Source organism: Drosophila mojavensis, unplaced genomic scaffold, assembly GCF_018153725.1.
Source record: "Drosophila mojavensis isolate 15081-1352.22 unplaced genomic scaffold, ASM1815372v1 contig_16, whole genome shotgun sequence".
Lineage (NCBI taxonomy): Eukaryota > Metazoa > Arthropoda > Insecta > Diptera > Drosophilidae > Drosophila > Drosophila mojavensis.
In genome coordinates, this window is record NW_025318693.1 from 9,496,152 (window position 1) to 9,517,256 (window position 21,105).

General features: G+C 36.4%; 1 protein-coding gene across 8 annotated transcripts in view; it reads right to left on the reverse strand.

Annotated features, from left to right (window-relative positions):
* LOC6572866 (sex determination protein fruitless) overlaps positions 1-21,105 on the reverse strand; it is a 136,184-nt gene that overhangs the window by 23,004 nt on the left and 92,075 nt on the right. The window contains exons 1-2 of one of the 8 annotated variants that reach the window (XM_032728054.2): positions 18,633-18,720; positions 15,206-15,471 (exon numbers count right to left, since the gene is read on the reverse strand). The exons of 6 other annotated variants lie outside the window; for them this stretch is intronic. The gene's annotated coding sequence lies outside the window, so the exon portion shown is untranslated. Of the gene's footprint in view, positions 1-15,205; positions 15,472-16,031; positions 16,198-18,632; positions 18,721-21,105 lie in introns of those variants that run through there. One more of the 8 variants, XM_032728049.2, reaches the window with a different exon arrangement.

Sequence of the window (21,105 nt, forward strand, 5' to 3'; positions counted from 1 at the left end):
CGGAAGAAATGGCGCTGCAAAGAGCGGGGGGAGAGACAGAGCTGATAAGAAATACTTTTGCTTTTCTTTGTGCTTTGTGTATGTTTCAAATGCAAAGAGCGCACACGAGAGCGTGAGAGCGAACAAGCACGTGAGAGCGCTACACAGAAAGCTTTTCAGTAAGAGAACTTATGAGTACCGTTGTTGTTGTTGCCGCTGCTGTCGTCGCTGACGACGCGCGCGCAGCTTAACAAAATAAATAAACAAAACGTCAAAGAACTTTTTCGCAAATGTGTGCGAGCGAGCCAGCGCGAGCGCCGCAAATTGAGGGTGTGCGACTGAGGTGGACTATCGCTAGAATGTGTGCTTACGTGTAAGTGTGTATGTGTGAGCAGTAACAATAACAATAATAACCATTACAACTACAAGCTCTGTGTGTGCGTGTGCGCCATGGGGCCCGGCGCTGTCGTAAGCGATTTTTTATTTGCGGCGCCGACTGCGACGCCCGCAATGTATTTTTTCTTGTTTTTTTTTTTTCATTTATATTATTATTTTATTCTCTCACTGTGTTTGTGTGGCTTATAAAAATTTAATAGCACAAGCAAAAATATACATGTGTATGCACAAACACACACACATGCATACAACGGGCATTAAACTATCTCTCGCAGAGAACTTTCGCTTTCAGCAGAGAAAACTTTTGCAATAACTTTTGCTGTTAATTTTGTTCGCATTTTTATTTATTTTACTTTTTTTCCGATTTTCTTTGTTTTTTTTTCCTGCTTTCTGCAAACGTTCTAAATTTACAGAGAGGCAGCGCAGATCACGCGGCTTTCATTGGCTATTGCAATTTGATTTTCATACATATGGAAATATATAGAATATATTCTTATCGAATTATCATACACAGATTTCACACTTTTTACAACAAATTCTATGCTAATTGAGCACAATTTACAATTTTATTGAATACTATTTGAAAATGGAGCACGCACAAATCACATATGAAAATATGCGCCTGAATGGAAATTTCTATTTGCTGCTTATTACATAATTTGCACATGGAGATTGTAAGGTAAGCTATTTATTGGGAGGGGGAAAATATGATAGCAGCTAAAGCTTCCAGCAAACTCTTTAATTACACTGAATAAATATTTGAAATGGAAAATGAGAAGTTATATGAACTTGAGAAACAAATAATACACTATAATCATTATAGCCGATCTCTGAAGACAATTTTGTGTAAATAGATCTTAACTTAAAGATATACATATATAAATTGATTTACAAATATTAAATATATGTTAAGAACAACACATTTCAATTCACATCGGAACTGTAAGAAGTCAATCAATATAATAGCAATACATATTCTAATTCTATAATTCTTCCCATATTTATCAAAGCATTAAATTATTGTAAAGTCAGTATTGAGGGTATCTTCTAGTCAAGCACTCCCGTTTGCAGCATTCAAGCTTGCTTTAGCATAAGTCACTTAAACAATTAAGCTTACAAGTTTTCAATTAATAATTTAAATTATCTATACAAATGTTAATAAGGCACATAAATTAATAATAAGCAATAAATAAATTAAGATTTATATCGGCGGCGCCAGCTGAATTCCATAAATTAGCAAGACAAAAAAAAAAAAAAATAAAATATAACGAAATGCATTTTCAGTTTCATTTTTATTTTCGTTTTCATTGACGCGAATTGCAGTTTATAAAGTGATTCACAATTTGCAGTTCTCATTTTCACTTGCACTTTTCAATGCAATGGCCAAGCCCCCCTCCCCCGACCCCTCGGCCCACCCCTCGGCCCACCCCTCGACCCTCATCCCCCACACAGCTCCCCACCAACGTTTAATTAATGGGGTGCAATGGCAGTAGCAAAACTTTTACTTTCTGCTGCTTACGTCAAATTGTACAAGTACATATATGTATATATAGAATATATTAAATATATATGTATGTGAATGCTTATCAGCGTTGCAGGCAAACGTAGAACGAGCGTTGAAAAAAAAACACTTGAGAACACAAACAGAGCCAAACAAAAACAAAAGTAAAGAGAGTTTTTTTTTTTTTGTTTTTGCTTTTGGGGAGGGTCGAGTTGAGCGATCAGCAAATTGCGCAATATGTTAAATATATATTTATATATACATATATGTATGTGTGTGTGTGTGTATCTCCGCATTATCCGTGCGCTGTTTGCTTAGCAAAGCGCGATGCTGTAATAGATACGCAGCGTGCCGAGACCCAGAGCCTGAGCCAGAGCTGTTAAAGACGTTTTATAGGACCTCTTAACAGAATGACATTTATATTTATTGCTATTTCCCTCGCTTGTGTGAACTTTTATTCTAGCTTTCGTTTCATATCAGAGCGTAAGAGACTCGCCTGCTATAAATCAAAATAATTGTATTCCTTATCGATATTTATTTGGGAACTATTACAACATCCGAGCATTATAAATAGATTGTAGAAGAAAATCTAAAATGAACTGAAATTTATGACAAAAATAAATAGAAAATAGATTAAAAACACTTTAAAATGTTAAGATTTTTAGTCTCAATAAATAATAATAATAAAAAAAAATAAAAATAAAAATAAATACCAAGTTCTAATCTAAACAGAAAAGACAAAATAGATAAATAAATGTTACATACAGAAATATGATGAAAATTTAATGAAATTAATTCACAATCAAATAAATAAATTTCCAAAAAAAAATTAACAAATATTAAAATATAAAATTTTCATTTGAGTTAATGATTAAGAAAAATATGATACAAATTAAATAGAATGAATTAAATGAGTTGAAAAAAATATATAAAATATTAAAAGTAACTGTCTAATACGTTAAATTAATTTCAATTAAAGTATGTAAAAGGTAGATCAATAAATAATAATCTATGCAACGCGGTTTTAGATCAGCTAACAAACTCTAATGCAGATGCAAATAGAGCTATACGCTAGATGGGCAGCACACGCCTATTGTCACGTGCCCGTTGGCTACACATACGCCTGGACGTGTGTGTGTGTATACTTAGATAATCAATGCTAACAATACACACGCACACACACACACACTGTTACACACATTGATACAGCTACAATTGCCAACACACGCGTCCCACGCGGCGTATCAGCAATGGCCTTCAACTTTTAGTTAGCTGCGCCTTATCGTGCGCAGCAGCGACGTCGGCAGCGCTGCTGCTGTAACAGCCAAATAGTTTTTCAATTTACACGTTCTACATGGCTGAGAGCGCGAGAGTGAGGGAAACAGAGGCAGAGGCAGAGCGAGAGTGAGAGAGAGAGAGAGAGATAGGTATAGCTGAGAGAGATACACGAGCACATCAAGTGCTGTACGGACGGACCGATAATAATTATAAATACAAAGTAGTTTGTTGATATTTGTTATTGTTGTTGTTGCTGCTGTTTCTCTTTGCTCATTTTCAAATTTGTTTGTTTGCCTTTGTTTATCTTTGGCATTAGAACTTTACATGTTGGCGTAGGTTTTTCAGCGTTTAACGTTGCCAGCAACAGCAACAGCAGCAACAGCTGTTGTTGTTGTTGTGGCTTTACTTTATTATTAATGTTTCTTGTTGTTGTTGGCGTTGTAAATTTACCGTTGAGTTCATTGAACGCAACTGTAACACGCGCGTGAGCGTTACAAAACTGAGCGCCCACATGGCGGCCGCTAAGCAAATCAATCAGTCTACAGCTATAAAAGTACACACGCACACAGACAGATGCCCATACACACACCCGCACAGCACAAATGGATCATAAACTTGTTTTATTTCCATTTGCCCTTCAACATTGAAAGCGACAGCACAAATCAATTGCGAATTGCCAAAAAAGATGCGCCAAATGCGATAAGAGACAAAGTAAAATATATAAATATATATATATATATATACACATGTACATATAGATCTATGTATAACAGATCTGTGCAGAAGGCAAACGAGATCAAGATTAGCGTTTGAAGTTCACCTTGGCTCAATGGTCAAATGTGCAAAATGCCTCAAAACGGGCAAATGAATCAGCCGAAAGGCAACAGCAGCAACAACAACAACATCATCTATAAAAACAACAACAACAGCTAGAGCAAGAGCAACAAATCATTTGAATAAACCGAGTAGCAAATAGGTTTGGCCCCAGCATCAGCCGCAGTAAATTGTAAAAGATGAAGGTCAGCAGTTACAGATACAAATTTAGAGGGAGAGAGACAGAGAGAGAGAGAGAGAGAGATGTAGACAAGTCATAGATACTTGGCTAACCATGATTGATTAAGCAGTACAAAAAAATAATATATTTATATATATATATATATATATATATATATATATATATATATATATATATATATATATATATATATATATATATATTGACTTTATTTCGCGGGGTTTGGCCAGCTTTGACTAGCAAGGTCAAATGCCAAAAGGTTAATGGGTGAAGTCGACTGAATGCTCAGATGTAGGTCAATAAGGCAGAATGGCCCATGAAACGAGTTAGATAAATGTTTGATATATTGTTAACTTACAATTGTAGGGCAACAATTCTTGAATATATTTTCTAGATTTTTTAGGCATTGTTGTCATGAAAACAAAAAGCCCTAGGCAACCAATCAATCTCAGCTATAATTCAGCAGAATGACTATAATTTACCAATATATTTTATATTTCATTTAATTCCTTCGATTGCAAACTTTTAACAACTATATAAATATATCTAAAACTATCTTCAGCTAAACGTTGAACCTATGCCAATTTTCAAGCAGACTTTAGCAACAACAGCAACGGATAAACTTAATAAACTAATCAAAATGATATATATATTATATATATATATTCATTTATAAGCAACTCTTCTCTCTATGACTTACACAATTTTCACAGAGAATTGTGCAAAGAAAATGTGAATCCGCCTTTAATTTGGTTGCCATTTGTTTATATTTATATTCATTTGGCACTTATAAATTTCAGTTGTCTCGCAAATATTAACAAGCGCACAATGCGCTTTATTAGGCACTCAGAGCAAAACAACAACAGCAACAATAGACAGAGTAGCAGCAAATCGTATCTGAAAAGTGCAAGTGAAAACGCTTTTGAGATACGAGCGCACAGATTGCATTTGTCAGATACAAATGTGTTAATTGCGCTGGCAATGCGTGCGCCAGGAATAGAACGCCCACACGCAACTGTTTACACACTGCCAAAAGGGGCCGCAGGGAGTGGGGACTGGGGCGTGGCAGGCAGGCAATGTGATTCGCAAAATGAGGCTGAATGGGCACCGAGCCTCGTGTGGGCGTACGAATGAAAACCGAAAAAAATGAAAAACTAAAAAAAAGTCGTGTGAAGCAAAATGAAATAAAATAAAATCTAAAATTTACTGCAAAGTGCGAAATTGTGTAAAAGTGCGACAATTGCAATTTGTTGGCACCGCCACTGGGCGACACTTATAGTTTGATATAAAACATAGCTGTATATTAAACTGGGCAGTCGAGACTGAGCGAATGAATGCATGACTGAGGAATGGCTGAGGTCTGACGAAGGGAGTAGCGTGCAGCACTGAATGAGAGACTCACTGAGGAGCTGAATGAGGGACTGACCGACTGACTAAGTAAGTGAATGAAACAGTGAATGAGGGACTGATTGAAATAGCGAATGAGGGACTCACTGATGCGCTGACCGAAGGACTGCAAGAATGAATGATGCAGTGATTGAGGTAGCGACTGACTGCCTGAGGGAGTAAATGAAGAACGGACTGAGGGACTTGTGGGAGTAAATGATTGAGGTATGACTGAGGTAGTCAATGAAAGAAAGATGGAGTGAATTGAAGCAGTGCTTGCAAGATTGAATGACTGACTGACTGAAGAAGTGAATGTTGTAGTGAATAAGGAGCTAAATGAAAGACTGATTGTTTTAGGAACTGACTGAGGGACAGATTCAAGGCGGAAATGATAAGAAAATGATATTGCATGTAGCTCTAAATCAACTATATAGAGATTACGATTCCTTTAGAATTCACAGCTGGTTAATTGACTCTATAGTTATCGAAAGTTTATATGAGTAACTTCCGACTGACAAAACTAATTTATAATTGTTCTCTGCAAATAAAATACTTCAAACACTTTTATACTGGTACTAAGAAACGCAATTCAATTTTGATAAAAACAAAAAATAATATTGAAACAGAGAGTCGCACACCTCAAATAGTGTGGTATTTCCTTTGATGTGTGGTATTAGGGATGTGTGGTAGATGAAAGCTTTTCTCTTATTGGCCAAATGTGAGCAACAAATATGTTGTCCAATGGCAAGAGCTCTGGCCCTGTGACTCACGTTGGCCAATTGGCAACGAGGGAGCCAGCGGCGAGCGGCGAGCGGGTTGTCAGGGTCTAAGAGTTTGTCTGTAATTATTACAGTTATGTCGCTGCGCTGTCTTTGTGGGTGCCAAATGCCATAATCCGACAGTATATTGAGTGAAGCTGAACTTGTTGCTGCTTTGCGGTTAACACACTTAGCCATACGACATGGGGGCGGGGCGGAAGAGAGGGGCGGTACAGCTTGTTAGCACTTGAAAAGGCAGCGACATATAGCGATGGTCGTTGGCTCGATGCTCTATGCTCGATACTCGTCGTTTGTTGTTTGTGAAATTTGCCGTGGGCTGTCCCACAACAACAACAACAACAACAACAACAACAAGCTCTGTTGTATGAATCTTTACAACAATTGAGGCTGCGGCTTGAAAGTTGACTCGACTCGAGACTCCCTTTTGGCAGCTTGTCAGGCACTTGGTGACCAACTCGAAGCGATGTTAAGCAGCTCTCCAGCTGTCAGAGACTTTGTCTCTCTCTCTCTCTCTCTCTGTGACCGTGTGTATGTGTATCTGTGTTGACAGTGGCAAATATTGTGCTCGGCCATTAACGCAATGTTAATTGAGCGCCGAAAAAGAGACATAAAGCTAGATAGTCAATGCGGAATTAGCATTAATTGGGGCGTCATAAGGGCTGACACGAAAGGGATTTTTACAGCAGCAGCAGTAACAGCAACAGCTGTTGCCTTTATGAGCTGCTAAATAAGCAAATTTGGCAATATCACGCGTTGTTTATTATTGCCACAACTGGGCGTATACTCAATGATTTTGTATAGAAAATTAAGCATACGTTACGTATGCCGGAGCGTAATAGATTAGCACATTGACAATACGACTAGAACTGTATTGCAGTAGAAGTAGAAGTAGAAGTAGAAGTAGAAGTAGAAGTAGAAGTAGAAGTAGAAGTAGAAGTAGAAATAGAAGTAGAAATAGAAATAGAAGTAGAAGCAGAAGTAGAAGTAGAAGCAGAAGCAGATGCAGAAGCAGAAGCAGAAGCAGAAGCAGAAGCAGAAGCAGAAGCAGAAGCAGAAGTAGAAGCAGAAGCAGAAGCAGAACAGAAGCAGAAGCAGAAGTAGAAGCAGAAGCAGAAGCAGAAGCAGAAGCAGAAGCAGAAGCAGAAGCAGAAGCAGAAGCAGAAGCAGAAGCAGAAGCAGAAGCAGAAGCAGAAGCAGAAGCAGAAGCAGAAGCAGAAGCAGAAGCAGAAGCAGAAGCCCAGCTAAGAAGCAGAAATAGAAGCAGAAAACAGAAACAGAAGCAGAAGCAGAAGCAGAAGCAGAAGCAGAAGCAGAAGCAGAAACAGAAGCAGAAACAGAAAACAGAAGCAGAAGCAGAAGCAGAAGCAGAAGCAGAAGCAGAAGCAGAAACTGAAGCAGAAGCAGAAGCAGATGCAGAAGCAGAAGCAGAAGCAGAAGCAGAAGCAGAAGCAGAAGCAGAAGCAGAAGCAGAAGCAGAAACAGAAGCAGAAAACAGAAAACAGAAGCAGAAGCAGAAGCAGAAGCAGAAGCAGAAGCAGAAACAGAAGCAGAAGCAGAAGCAGAAGCAGAAGCAGAAGCAGAAGCAGAAGCAGAAGCAGAAGCAGAAGCAGAAGCAGAAGCAGAAGCAGAAGCAGAAGCAGAAGCAGAAGCAGAAGCAGAAGCAGAAGCAGAAGCAGAAGCAGAAGCAGAAGCAGAAGCAGAAGCAGAAGCAGAAGCAGAAGCAGAAGCAGAAGCAGAAGCAGAAGCAGAAGCAGAAGCAGAAGCAGAAGCAGAAGTCCAGCTAGAAGCAGAAGCAGAACAGAAGCAGAAAAACAGAAACAGAAGCAGAAGCAGAAGCAGAAGCAGAAGCAGAAGCAGAAGCAGAAGCAGAAGCAGAAGCAGAAGCAGAAGCAGAAGCAGAAGCAGAAGCAGAAGCAGAAGCAGAAGCAGAAGCAGAAGCAGAAGCAGAAGTAGAAGTAGAAGTAGAAGTAGAAGTAGAAGTAGAAGTAGAAGTAGAAGTAGAAGTAGAAGTAGAAATTGAGATTGAAGTAGAGGTAGAAGTAAAAAATGCATAAATATACTTTCTGGTTTGTTAATTAGTTATTTAATATACTTAAATATATAGCAACTATCTATAGTTAAACACTATCATATCTTAGGCTCAACTAATCCAAATATTACTCAATTTCATGTCAAATATCAATTTAAAGGAACTGGCTGCTCAGGCTGTAGTCGAAATACGCGCAACAGATAAATCGCTGGTGTAGTAACATTTAATACAGGTATAATAAAATATACACTTATATTTTATGCACATGTATATATATTTTTATATATGAACAATGCTGTAAAATAAATTTGTAGACGCCTTTTGCGTTGGGGCCTGTCAAAAGTGCGCAATGCGAGAAGTGCAAGGCAGAAAACTTGTCTGGGCAATTACGTCAAGCGCCTTGTTGCAGACGTTGCGAATGTTGTTACTGTTGTTGTTGTTGCATACGAGTCGTGTTGCGTCTATTGCTGTTGGCAGACACATTTTGGGCAATTAAATGCGCTAATTTTCATTTATAGTTTTGCATCAGGCACTTTTGGGGCCCCCAAAAATGAAAATGATGACAATTTGCGTTTGCTTCGCTTTTCCTTCCATTTTATTTATTTTCGGTTTTCTTTTTTCTTTTTTTTTTTTTTTTTTTTTTTTTTTTGATTTGACTTTGGCTTAAGCAGCGCGTGGGCAGTGCGCGAATGCACACGCTGGCGTATGAGTGATATTTTCTGAGTGAGTGAGTGTCGCTGCTTGGCTGCGATATTTGCAATTACAATGACACTCTGACAGCCAGCAGCGGCAGCAGCGACAGTGCGTAGAGGAGCTGACCTAAATTTGAACACACTTAGAAATTGTCTACAAACAACAACAGCAACAACAACAACAACAGCAATAACAACAACTACTTCGATAGCACTAAGTACACAACGCAAACAAGTAAGCGAGGGATATCGTTGCTAAATTTAAACTGACTGCCTAATGCTCTGCTCACTGCAAATGAATTAAGATTGATTTTTGCTAATGTGTGACAAGTGACTGTATAACTTGATCTATAAGAAATGGGATGTACATATAAGTCGACTATATATGTATTGCTAATTAAGGCAAATGAAAACTCTTTGAAGAGTTTATTATTTATTTTACGCTGTTTATTATTTATGATTTGTATAATAAAACATTGATTTTTTCTCAGTTATACTTTTTATTATTGTTTTTTATTTATTTTGTTTTATTTTATTATTATTATTATTATTATTATTATTTTTTTTTTTTTTAATCTTCTTACAAAATTTTTTGAAATTTATTCCTTACATTTATTTAATACTATTTTTTATTTTAACATTAAAATTTATTTTTTTTTTTAAATTTAAATTAATTTTTCTTTCTTTTTCTTATATATATTTTGTTCTGTATTTCTTGTATTTTTTAAATGTTTTATATTTATGGTAAATTTATTTTTTTTTTTTTAAATATTTTTTTAAATTTTTTCTGAACTTAAAGCAATAAAAATTTTTGATTTTTTTTACTATTTTGATGTTGATTTTTATATATATATTTATAAACATTTATTATACAAAATATGTCAACTTTTTATAATGTTAAATGAAACAGTGAAGTCAAAGAGTTCTATATATTCCATTTCTCAATATTTTTCTTAGCAGCCAGTCAAACTCTTCTCACTTTACAAACAGTGTATCAAAAGCAAACACTGTGCCTGTGCCTCTGTTTATATATATATGTGTGTGTGTTTGTGTTTCTGTGTGTAGGCCCACTTAAACCCTGCCGAAAGCAACCTCAAGCATTTCAAAGAACCAACAAGCGAAATGTAAGCACACAATAAATAGCAGCAAGAAAAAAAGAATCTAGGAAAAAGGCGAAAAAAAGAAAACATATTCGACGGGCTGACAAATCGCGTAAATTTTTGCGCGCGCATTGCGTGGGCAGACGCAGAGTCAGAGTGCGCTTTATTGTTGTTGCTCTTGTTGTTGTTGTTGTTGGATAGTGAATCGCCAACATGTGGCCCTAATTCATGCAAACGAACGAGCAGCAGCAAATCAACGATCGCAATTATGTGTTTGTGGCAGGCAGGAAACGCCTAAGGTACAAAACACACACAAAAATCAAGTCAAATCAGCTGCAGCAAAGTGCTTCAAGCAAAGCCAATGCCTATGCTCATTCATGAGAGTGAAACGAGTATATTGGTTTTGTGCAATGTCCGTCCATTTGTCGGTCTACCTGTAAGCCATTGGACTTGGAAATATGGAACATATACCCTTGAATTACAAAGTGTCAAGGCGTGGAAAATCGGAAAATGCATTTTCCAGTATCTCAAAAACCGTGATAGTACTAGAGAGATTAAATGTTGGATTACAGCCTAAACTCAATAAGACAAAGTGGATGTAATTTAGTAATTTACTTAAACTATAATATTTAAATACCAATTAGAGGCGTGGCAAGTCAGGAAACTAATTTTGCAGGACTCTTGTTATTTATAATTTATAATAAAAGACGGCTTTCATACACAAATGGACTTAGTACAATTATAAATAATTGGCCATTAATCATAAGTTTATAATTTATATAATTGTGAATAAGAATTACATAATAAAACATTTTACTGATTAGAAGACTAAAGTGGAATTTGAATTAGTTCTTAAGGGCTTTATTGCCCCTATATTGATAGAATTTTATGAATATGTTTAATTTATGCTGAAATATGTAGTAAAGAAAAATGAAAAGGAATTTGGATATTGAGACGCAAACCGGAAGAAGCCGAATATATAAGTCCTTCAGCACTGAAGACGGATCCGAGATATGGACAAACATATCTGGATCACCTGATTAATGAATAATGAAAAATGTCATTCATTAATTTTATTTTAAACTTATTATCAGATAATAGTTGAGTTCTCTTGCACGAGAAAGTCTTCAAGTGGTAAAGAAACTACGTCAGAAGAAGGTCCAATTTTTATTGATAAACTTAGCATTGATAAGGCTCTATTAAGCTCTATATATGTACAAGTATACATATCTGGAAAATGCATAAACAAAACAAATACATTTCGTAACATTTAACAAGCTTGTTTTTATTATTATTTTCAAGCAAATACCGAATGCCGAATCCCGCTGAGGTATAAATAAAATTGAATCTTTTTGGTAGCATCCATTTTTATTAATATACGTCTAAATATATGCGAGCACGAGATGAATTTATGTTTTTGTTTGCAAATAGTTTTTTGGCAACAGGAACACGGCACGGCGGCTAAGCCAAAGGCTATGTATCAAAAATAATATGAAACATTTTTCGCTGTTGCTATTCTTGTTGTTGTTGTTTTTGTTGCTAGCAAAAATGTATTTATAAGCTAAGAGAACCAAATCGAAAATTGTTAAGAAATATATATTTTAAGGCGACGACTAGACACACTTTATAATACGGGTTATAGATATAGATACAGATATAGATATAGATATAGATATAGATATAGATATAGATATAGATATAGATATAGATATAGATATAGATATAGATATAGATATAGATATAGATATAGATATAGATATAGATATAGATATAGATATAGATATAGATATAGATATAGATATAGATATAGATATAGATATAGATATAGATATAGTTAATCTGGGCTAAACTTAAAGATAAGTTATAATACATATTAGTAACCTTAATTTGCATTGAATAATCACAATTTATTTGCACTGGTAAACAAGCTTCAGTTAACAGCCAAGTTAACATGAATATATTGACTTGAACATAGAGGAATAGACGTAGAAATAAATTTACTAATCAAGATTTTATATACATGTATTTATATGAACTGCATATTAGTATGAACATTTTCAATGATATATGTAGAGTGTATGCAAATGTACAAATATATGTATATGTATGTACGCTTTTAAATATCTATCAAATTCTATTAAGACTCGCCTTTTTTTAGGGTATTAAACAAGCTAAACATACGATTTGCGCATCTGCAAAGGGAACAAGCAACAATAAGAACAACAAGCTACACGAAATGAGGCGTAATGAGCACACACACACACGTACACACAGACAGCTGCTCCCAAAGTACGTAAGCAGCACAAGGTGTGCGGTAGGTGGGTGGGTGGCTGGCTGCTGGCTTGGGTTGGGTGGTTGGGCGTGACATAGATCCCCAATTTCTGCTGGTATTTTGCCAGTGGATCTATTCTATGCACTAAAATGATCTACATGTGTGTGGCTGTGTGTGTGGCTGTGTGTGTGCCTGGGCCCAGGGCTTGTGACTGCTGGGCACAGACAGACACAGAGCGGGACAGAGACAGAGACAGAGAGAGACGATGAGAGAGATAGAGGAAGAGAGTCTGTTTGTCCCACACGCACATGCACACACACATACACATACATAAAGAGAAGAGCGCACAGTATTTGCACAGTTGGTGCGAAAAAAACTCGCAAATGATTCTCAAAGAAATAGTTCATATAAAATATGCAACAACAAAAATAAATACATATAAATTTAAATAAATATATATATCTATGTATATATAAAATAATAATAAATATTGCAAAAATATACAAATAAATAAAAATGCAAAAAAAAAAAAGCATTTTTGGTAACAACAATGACTGCGCTCTGTGCTCTGTGAAGCGTTCTTTGCTTTTATTATTTTAAAACACGGGTAACAAATTGTATATATTTTAAATACCCTATAGAAGTGACAAGAGTGGGGTATAAAAAACAGTTCAGGCAGCTGAAAACTTTTCGAAGATGTTTGACCTGATTAATCAAGATTTATGGAAAAAAAAACAAGTTTAAGCAGCAAAGAAATATTTTTGAGTCCCAAAGCTGGGACAATTTATTGGAAATATAATGAATAGTTGCAAGAATTATAAGAATATATATAAATATACCATCATATATATGCAATATCCACATCAAACTTAACTTCCTTTCTTTCACTCTATTATTGCTCGTTCAAACTACAGGGTATCTATGCTTTGAGCAAATACATATATATTTTTTCCTTTTCATTTGACAGTTAGCTGGGCTTTTCAGAGGCTGGGGCGTGGTCGCGCATCGCTTTAATCTAAATTGGCGCATAGTAATGCTTTTTTTTTCACATCATTCTGTCGCCCTCAGTGTGTGTGTGTGTGTGTGTGTGTGTGTGATCGCCCGTGTCTTACATATGTTTTATATATACATATATATGTATATTTATATCTTTGCCTGCCCGCTATGTCTATCCCTCCCTATCTCTATCAGTGTCTCTCTCTATCACATACCCTCAGCCTTTTTGTGCCATCTCTTTCACACACGGCGCACACCCTTAATTGTGTAAAATAAATTGGCGCTGTCGCCGTCGCTGCCAGCGTTGTCGTTTGACGTCAGCTCAAAGCTTTTTTAGGCAGCATTTATTGTTGTACTCGCTGATGTTGTTCTTGTTGTTGTTGCTGTTGCTGTTGTTGCTCAGTATAATCGCACACAGATTGTAAAAATTTTAATTTATAGATAATTTTCGCATGTTTTAGGTGTTTTGTACCGCGCATCTGCCCGTTCGTGCAGTAATTTACTATATAGTATTTTTATAGTATCTATAAATAATTTTACGCATGACTTGATATTATCCCCCAAAAGAAAAAAGAGTGGGAGAGGTCGAGCAGAGCAAACGTTTACATAAGTGAAATAAATAAGACAATAGATGAATATCTACAGACATGTATATCTACAACTGATTGAGTACTAGTAGTTACATATTTCTTAATAGATTTTAAAAAATAAAAGATCGCTTTCATTTCCTTTCCTATATGTTTTCCTTTTTATATGATTTTTATATAACCAAAATCGTAATTCAAAATCGATTTTTTTTCTTTTATGAAAGAACATCCCTTACACAGATAAGATGCTTTATTTGCAACAACAACAAAATTTAAAGAAAGCAAAAGAAAAAAAAATGTGTGGACAAACCAGTCTACACTGGGCAGGACAGTAAAATTCCGAATCATAAACTAGTTTGCGTAGCTCCGATCTCATCCCCAAACACGTTCATAAATGCTTCCATTGTTATCTAACTTTTGTGCAAAAGCAGTCAAATTCTTAATTTTCAAATTGCAATTCTATATGAAAAAATCGAAAAAAGAAAAATAAATTGTATTTTATCTTATTTTCAGACATGAATAAATATCAAAATAAGATAAATATTTAAATAATAGTGTTATTTTTAACTAACAATAAAAAATTCTGATCTAAATTGTAAATATCTAGAAGATCTCTTATTTCTTTAAATACTCTCATGATCAATATATGTATGTATATATTTTTGTTGATTTCCACTTCACATTTATTTATTTTTTGTTTTATTTTCTTAATAAATTGCAGGTTTTCATATATCCTATACCATTATAATTATTTCGGGTGATCGAAGTTCAATAGATAAAAAGGAACATAAAGGAACAAAGCAATATTCATAAACTACTTTCATTTATTAGTTCTCATTTCGATGACTTAATATCCACACTTCCTCTTACATAATCTATACGTAATATACGTTATTAACTTTTCAATAATTAACCCAAATTCCGCTACTTCCAGGCCAGTCCCGAGTTCTATAAAGCTTGCCTCGAATTCCATGAAAGCGAAAAAGTAAGTAAACCTTATCAGCACTTGTCGCGTACTATGTCACTATATGCTATATTATCTAGTCCGACTATATATGCCTATACATATGTATGTAACTATAACTATATAGTGGAACGGCACTTGAGCACTTTTGCTTTCGTTTGGACATGCGCAAACCCCATTCATCATTTGCACGATCGACCGATATGGCGTATACTTGATGCGCGTACTAACCTTTCAGAGAGGGAGTGCAGCAGCCAGAAGTTTGTGTAATCCAATTTGATGCGTTATTCTTTTTCACAAGGTACAGTTGAAGCCGAGTAAATGTAGTTCATCCGCTAACGGGACTTTATTTATTATTATTTATAATTCACTTTTTTGTTTAGCACTTTTCCGATCGAATTCATGCATAAAACTTTAAGATTGTACCAAGGCACCGCATTTTCATTGATTGTAAACAGATTTCACATATGTATGTAGCCGATTATTATTGTAAGGCACTGTAATTTAAACACTTTTATCAATATATGCATAGACATATAATTTGCACTTTATGCGAAATTCTAGAACAAATATTGTTCTTTTATTTATTATTTGAATTTTAATTATTATTATTATTTTTTTTTTTCTGTTACTAGATCTTATTGGCAAATTTTCAGTTGCCTGTGTGCGTTGGCTATGTGTGTGCGTGTATACTCGATATATGTATGTGTGTGTATATGTACGTATGTATGCATGTATGTGTGCTAGTGTAATTGTGCGTGCTTAGAATCCGCGCAAGCAGCGTCCGTGTCCGACGCGTATCTGCCACGCAACATCACAACAAAATTGTAACTAATGTTCGGCTCGCGAGAAAATAGGTTAAGAGTGTCGCGCAGCGGCAACTGCGTTGGCGTTGACGCTGACGCTGACCGCGACGACAGCGTCGACGTCGACGTTTCAAAAACCAAAAACAAAACAGCAAACTAAACGCGCACGCGAGCGTAGCACACGAGCGACGCGACTATGTTGATCTCTGCATTGGCAATTTGCGAAAAAGAAAAAAAAATGTTTTATATACATGAAAAAAGGCAAGCGAGCCGCAAGCTAGAAAAAGGCGCAGCCGCAGCAAGCAGCGCAGTTAACGACAGCGACAGCGACACCGACAGCGGCAGCAGCAGAACAACATCAGCAACGCCGGCGTTGACGACGCGACCTACCAACCGACTGAAGCGGCAGCACAAACCAAATTGCCAAAAACCTTGATACCGATCGCGTCGCACACACACATACAAACATATGCACACACCCGAGCACGAACATTCGCAACAAGTTAGTTCGCGTCAGCGTCGATTCACGACTGCTGAATACCCATTGAGAGCATAAGACGTGAAGTTCGCAAAAAAAAAAAAAAAACAAACAAAAAACAATGTACTCCTCCAAAGCACAGGCAAGCTATGAACAGCTCAAACTCGTTGGCTGCTCAGCAGTGCTGCATCTTCTTCTTTTGCTCTTATATAATTCAAATGAAGCAATGTATTATCACATGCTCATTACATTTAGCACATACACCCATTGTCGCTAGCGAGCAGGGTATGAAAATCGCAAAAGGCAACGACAACAACAAATAACAGAGTTGCTCACAATAAGAGCGTCGCTTGGGCTACAGCAAAAGAGCGGCGCAAACAAAAGCCAAAGCGTAAGAGAGCCAAGTGTGCTAAAACAAAAAATGCCGCGCAAAAGTAACAAAACAAACAAAAAATACAAAGAAGACAGAGGCCGTCGCAGCAGCATGTGCAGCGTCCTCGCCCCCGCTTTGAGCAGCGATCTGATCAACTGGCTCTCTTTGTAAAATGCGCTCACAAAATTAGATTTTGCCGCTGCCGCACACACATTTATGAGACACAACAACAACAACAACGACAATGGCATGCACATAGCGTCATCGTCGGACGCTGTTGGCTTTTGAAAAAGCTTAAACTGGGCGCAGCATAGCCAACGAAACGAACAAAAAAAAAACCTGCAATTTTTTGGCCAATTTTTGTCATGTGTGCGTGTGTGTGTTCGTGTTTTGAAGGTCAACTTTACGACCCATAAGCGCAAAATTTGTTGCTGCCGCCAGTTTTACTTGGCGTTAGTTGCGTTGCCGTTGCCGTCGCTGCTGGCGCTGACGTTGACGATGCCATAGTTGTGTTGTTGTTTTTGCTTTATTTTTGGCACATTCGGCTTTTTGGTTCTGCGCTCGCATTTGCCTGTCTCTCTGTGCGTGTGTGTATGTGTGCTCGGGTAACTTTACATGCGCGTGTAGGGTCCGCTGCCTTTTTAACGGCCGCTGCCAGCGTCGCTGCTGCTGCGCCAACTGCCTTGATCACACTCACACTTAAACGAGCTGCCCAATTTGTTGTAGCGTATAAAAGACACACATACACATGCGTATATGTGTATGGAGCTTTGTTGTTGCCTTTTTATAAATTTAGAATTTTTGCAATTTTTTTTTTTTATATAATTTTTGCATTTATATAATCAAAAACCGCTGCTGGGCTCGTTCCGTTTGAGTATTTTTAATTGTTTGTTATTTATATTTTTTATTGCCACAAGTTACAAATACTTGCAAGTTTGGGTACATGTGTACGTGTTTATGTATGTGTGTGTGTGTTTGCTCTAATTGTATGCTTGGCTGACAATGTGAACTGACCTTTGTGCAGCCGTTTCCTAAAATCCAGTTAATCCAGGCAGAAAAAAATGGTTAACATATTTTTTATGAATGAATAGCATATAAAATAGCAAAATATTGATAGCAGCTCCTAGTAGATCAAATGACATTATCTATACAACAAAAATCTATTATCAGTTAGACCGTTTTTTGGCATACGGCATCCGTCAACTTATTCAATTTTACATGCACATACATACATACATACATATGTACGTTTCTATTTATAGAAAATTTATATTTATTGCTCATACTTATTTTTATTATTTTTACTATTTATAATTATCTATTTATTTATTTATTTATTTTTTATTATTATTATTATAATTATTATTATTATTTTAGTTTTTTTTTTTTTTTTTTTTTTTTTTTTTTTTGTTAAAATTTTAATATCACATCTGTATTTGTAAGTACTAAATACTTTTTTCGAATTTTGAGTTAAATTTTGAATTTTGAGTCAAGTAAAACCAAAATTTCATTTATTCAAATTTCCATGTTCACTTACAGCAATTAACATATGTACATATGTATTTTCGTCAATATTTTGCTGGCCAGTGCTGTAAAAGGGCAAAATGTTGGCTGCAGCACAATACGGCACAATACAACTAAATGGATGCAAACACACACTCACACTAACAATACAGTTACATGCGCAAGTATGCATGCGCCTTTGCTCATATGGTGACGATTGACAGCACGATTATCAATCACGAGTGATTAGACGATGTCTATAAATACGCAATATTATCGCATTGGCACGGTTGAATATCACATGGACGTCAATTGGGGATTGCAATTATTACAAGGAGCCAGTTGCTGTGTACATGCACATACACACATATGCATACATTGGGCCAATCAGCGAGCTAACGATGACAACGAAAACTTCACTTTCAGCACAGTTACTTATTCACACACACACACACACACACACACGCACGCTACGAAAGTTCTTTTTTTTGTGCTTACAACAAAATTCGCGAGAGCGAGCGCACTGTAAAATTTCGAAGCGATTAGAAGAAGAATTACACGGCATGCCGCTTAGAAAAGAACTGAACACGCAATATTGTTGACTGCGGCGTCGCGCTCACATAATCAAGCAGTGGCAGCGGCAGCGGCAGCAACGCCAACAACAACAAATTATTAAATAAAAACGCACGCGCACGCACACACTGAAAAAGTTATGCGAAATATAGCAAAAAAAAAAAAAAAATAACAACGTTGAAAAGAACGGTATTTGCGTCGCAGCCAATAAAGAGAACAGCGCACGCTAAATAAGAGCGTAGCTAGCAAAACATTCGCTCTTTAAACGATCGCAGCGCTCAGTCGACGCGAAGCAACGAAAGAATCATTTGACTGTGTGTGTGTGTGTATTGTATAATCATGCTAACGCTGCGCCTGCGTTTGGCACAGTGAACGCAAGCAGAGAGAATTAGGACAATGACAAAGACCAAAGCTTCATAGGCTGCATGCAGCATACACACACACAAATGTTGCTAAGAAACCGTCTGCAACATGTTGCGCTTGCTTTAGAAGGATTTCATAGTTGCTAAGATAAAGATTTCAATTTGAATTTAAAAGTCATAATCAAATTTGCTATCTGTTTGTCGTTATCTTGAAGCCCACACACAAATTTTTGTTTGGGCCCCAATCACGGGACTCTCAACTTGGCCGTGACTGTTGATCAGATGAGTTAATTAAAGCTCTATTAGCGCCCATTAATTGGAAACTGTTGCCCGTGCTCGCTGCTGTGACGCTTCAAATATGAAAACCAAATAACAAAATGGCCATAAAAGGCTAGAAAATCAGTTAGTTCAGTTGGTTTAGTTGGCATCGCCCGACAGTGCCTGCCAGCTGTATGCGAACTTACCGACTTACGACTTACATACATACATACATACATACATGTTCGCAATGGCGCTGCCTTGACACACTCGCCCAAAACAAAAACGTGTGCCGCATGCGCCGTATGCCAAACAAGCGACCCAACAACAACAACAACAACAGCAGCAACATTGTTGCTAGCAAAAAGGCCCAAACGGGCGCTTGTCATGTAAAGCGCAACAAAACCTTCTGGCGCCCAAAAATGGCAAAAATCTTGCTTGGCATTTTACCTGTAACACATACAGAGGAACAAAAAAAAAAAAAAAAAAAAAAACACATCATATTGTGAGCGTGAGAAACTGCGATGGATATATATCTATATCTTATAAATTTTTGACACACATACATACAAATATGTATATATACATACATATATATCTATCTTTCTCTAGATACGGTTGGCGCGCAAAGTTCACGTACGCCATAGTTGGTAGGTGAACGTCGGGGGGTTGGTGGCAGCTATAGGGGGTACGTACAGGGGCTGCGATATGAGGGTTGACATCTCACTCTCTTTCTGTAATGCTTTATCAGCTGCTTTCGCATGGAAAAATGTAGAAAAGAAATGCGCGAAAGCTGCACGTAGCAAAACGAGGTAAATACTATATATGAAAATACCTACAGATATCTGAAATATAAACTATATATATGTATATACATATAAATTCTTGTATATGTAAAGCTAAAGCAAAGTATTTTTTTTAGTCCGACTGGCGCCAGCGTGAAATTGTTATTCTCAACATTTTATAGCCGTCAGCACATTTGGGCGCGCTCATTGAGTAGATATACCCTGTAAATGCTGATAACTCTTAAATGCGGTATACTAAGCAAAATTAAATAACATAAAAAGAAAATATATTGAATACTTTGGTAATAATAAATGAATATTTTATTTGCTATTTAGTTTATACAGCTTCAACTGAGAGTAATATGAGACTAATTTATATCTGTGTAGTATCTGCTAGTCGTGCAGTCTCTCTTCACTCTTTACTTAAGTTTGCTTTAAATTATGAATTGGTTTTTGATTATTTTGGTTCTTCTTTTTCGATGTGGGCCAAAAGCAAAAGAGCTGAATGAACTCATTTACTTGCGCGTATTTGCGTTAACAATTTGCTCAAATCAGCTAGCATATGCCTACGAAATCAGCGAGAGAGAGAGAGAGAGAGAGAGAGAGAGAGTAGGAGCAAAAGAGAGAAAAGCTTATACAATTCGCTAATAAGCTAAACAAAATGTTGCACAGAGTGCAATTTGTAATTAACTCAGAGCACAATTATTTATTGTCAAACAGTGTGTTTGTTTACACACACACACACACACACACACACATGTACACAAACACAGACAGTATACACTATATATAAATTACAATAAATATTTAATTTAAGTCCTGCTCATTTGGCCAGCAAATAGTCATAAAATGTTGACTCAAATGGCTCGAAACGATTTATAGAGCTGTTGCCCAAACATGCCATGAATCTACATATCATTTTCAATATATATATATATATATATATATATATATATATATATATATATATATATATATATATATCATTTTAGA